Source organism: Silene latifolia, chromosome 6 (assembly GCF_048544455.1).
Source record: "Silene latifolia isolate original U9 population chromosome 6, ASM4854445v1, whole genome shotgun sequence".
Taxonomy (NCBI): domain Eukaryota; kingdom Viridiplantae; phylum Streptophyta; class Magnoliopsida; order Caryophyllales; family Caryophyllaceae; genus Silene; species Silene latifolia.
In genome coordinates, this window is record NC_133531.1 from 89,551,605 (window position 1) to 89,554,842 (window position 3,238).

General features: G+C 41.1%; 1 non-coding gene across 1 annotated transcript; it reads left to right on the plus strand.

The window, feature by feature from the left end:
* The first annotated feature begins 2,664 nt into the window (after nucleotides 1–2,664).
* On the plus strand, nucleotides 2,665–2,771 carry LOC141589266 (small nucleolar RNA R71). Its single transcript, XR_012520213.1, has one exon. It is a non-coding gene; the product is annotated as a small nucleolar RNA R71 (small nucleolar RNA).
* The last annotated feature ends 467 nt before the right edge of the window (nucleotides 2,772–3,238 follow it).

A 3,238-nucleotide genomic window follows, 5' to 3' on the forward strand; every position in this document is an offset into this window, starting at 1 on the left:
CCTTTCCAGGGAGAAATCCCAAAAGTTGACAGTGCAAAGACGAGCGGATTACTGGTGAGACGCTCGTCCTGGCTGAGACGAGCGAATTCTTCAGTGAGACGCTCGGATTCTCAGTCAGACCCAAATGTTGATTTTGCCAGCTTCTCAAAACGAGTGTCTTTGGCCTTGGACGCTCGGGTTCCCTTCAAGACGAGCGGATCCTCGTCGGGTCGCTCGGATTGTCCCTCTTCCTCACGGATTCAGGTCCATCCGTGGGTGCTTCGTAACCCACGTCATTCATTCTTCATCTCTTGTGGTCTTCATTGTGGAGGCACTACAAAGGCTTGGATAGCCTAGGCAATTGCTATCCCCACACTAAGGTAAAACACTAAACATCAATAAACTCATTAGTCCCTCCCTCACTTCTCTCAAAATAATGAAAATCTTGATCAAGGCATAAAAATGTAAATCCAAAATTGACAAAAATGAAATACAATAATTAAAATGCAAGTTAGGGAGTTATAATATTTACAAGTGGTGGTTTAGGGAGGACTCCACCAAACTCTCATCCAATAATAAGATGTCAAGGGGGCATGTTCAAGGTATTGTTGATGTTGCTCAACACCTTGAAAAAGTAGTCGAAAGCTTGTTCATTGTCATGATAAAGATATTCAATAGACCTTTGCACTTGTTGTTCTTCATGGTGGTCTTGGGTCATAGCATTACCGATATAGGGATTGAATATCCCTTCAAACTCATCATCCCAAAGACCGCATACTTCGTCTACTTGATCCCTAAAAATGTCATGAGTTGATAAAGACAACTCTCCTTCTTTCTTATCTTGGCCAATGAGGCCTTCTTCTTCACTTGTCATGGGTGAGCTTTTCAAGCTCTCTTTGTTGCAATTTCCTTGCTCTTTTGATGGAGCATCATCCACTTTCTTCTTCCATTTAAATGCCAACTTCTTCCTATTATCTTGCCGGCTATAGTGATCAACCATAAAACATGGCTCATGTAATCGTGGAGCTCTCATTGTCTTGTCAAGATTGAAAGTGATGGTCTCATCTCCCACTTCAAGGGTGAGCTCTCCATGTTTTACATCGATCCCCGCTCCCGCGGTGTGTAAGAAAGGTCTTCCTAAAATAATAGGAATGTTGGAGTCTTCTTCCATGTCAACAATAACAAAATCCACCGGGCTAAAGAACTTGCCAATTCTTACCGGCACATCTTCCCATACCCCTAAAGGTGTCTTTGTTAATCTATCCGCCATTTGAAGCGTGATATTGGTTCACTTGAGTTCTCCCATTCCTAGCCTCTTGCTTACCGAATATGGCATGACACTAACACTTGCCCTAAGGTCACATAAAGCTTTGTTGATCGTAGTGTCGCCAATAGTGCATGGAATGGAGAAACTTCCCGGATCCTTTAATTTTAGAGGTGAACTTCCTTGTACGATGGCACTACTCACTTTGGTGAAAGCAATAGTCTCAATCTTCCGGATGGATTTCTTCTTCATAAGAATATCTTTCATATACTTTGCATAGGCCGGAACATGATTGATTAATTCCATAAATGGAATTGAGACTTCCAAATTCTTCACAATCTCCATGTATTTTCCAAGTTGGTCATCAAACTTAGGCTTACCTTGACGACTTGGAAAAGGAAGTCTAATCACAATAGGCTCCTTCTCTTTGGCCTTCTCTTCATCCTACTTTAAAACTTCTTGAATGGTGGATCCTTCTTCCCTAGAGTTTTGCACAACTCTTTCCTTGTCACTAGCATTCACAACAACTTCTTCAACGGGCCTCTTCGGCCCTTCATACCTTGTACCACTCTTCAAGTGGATGGCACTCACCAATTCTTGTCTTGGGGGATTACCTTGAGGTGGTAATTGCGGTGGACTTGAAGATGCTAATTGAGACATTTGGGTCTCCAACATCTTTGTGTGAGCTAGTATGTTGTTAATGGTGATGTCTTTTGCTTGGCTATCCTTTTGCATTTGAGTGAAAAACTCTTTTTGGTTCTTTTGCATTTGGAGGACCGCTTTTTAAACATCAAAACCTTGGTCATTTGATTGAGTGTATGGAGTTTGATTTTGGCAACCTTGGTTTTGGTTGTAAAAGGGTCTTTGATTTTGGTTTCTCATTGGAGGTGGGGTGTATGTTGGTTGAGGGTTTTGAACATTTTGGCTTTTGTATGAGAGGTTGGGATGGAATTTGGTGTTTTCATTGTAATAGTTGGAATAAGGGGTACCACTCTTATATGCTTGGAAAGCATTCACTTGTTCCCCTACATTCACTTTGGTCATGCCCCAAAGTTCCACAACTCTCACATATTCCATTTGAAATTGATGAAGATGCCATCATGGCATTAACATGTTGCTTAGGTGATTTGGAGGCTTCTTCAAGTTTAGCCATATCCTTCTCAAACTTCAAAATAATGGTATCAATATGAGCACTAAGTTGAGCACCCAATTGAGTAATAGAGTCCACTTCATGCTTTCCTCCTCTAGTAGCCTTCCGAGGTCTACTATATTGTGAGTTATGGACCGCCATTTCCTCAATCTTATTCCATGTTTGATTATCATCAACTTCGTTGAACATACCATTTGATCCCATGTTGAGAATGTTTCGGGAGTCTTCATAAAGACCATTCCAAAATTGTTGTACCAAGAATTACTCGCTAAGTCCATGATGAGGACATGAGCGAAAAGTTCATTTGAATCGCTCCCAAGCTTCATACAAAGATTCTTCGTCCTTTTGTTTGAACCCCGTGATTTGGGCTCTTAGCATGTTAGTCTTTTCCGGAGGGTAGAACTTTTTGTAGAAAGTAAGTGCCAATTTCTTCCAAGAGTCAATACCAAGAGTAGCCTTATCAAGGCTCTTTAACCATTGTTTTGCGGTACCAATCAAAGAAAAAGGAAATAAGACCCATCGAATTTGGTCTTGAGTCACTCCGGTTTGAGAAATCGCATCACAATAGTCACAAAAAGTCTCCATATAAGAATGAGGGTCTTCACTAGACATCCCCCCAAATTGGCTTCTTTCGACTAATTGGATAAATGCGGATTTTGCAATGAAATTACCGGTCAAATGTTGTGGTGTGGGAGTACCATTTGGTAGGTTCTCCTCGGTTGGTATAGAATGTGATGAAAATTTAGGCATTGTGGGTTGATTTTGTGGTGGGTTATGTGTTGGGTTATCTTCTCCTTCTCTTGCAAAAGGGTTTATGAACTCAATATTGTTTGGTTGAATATCCA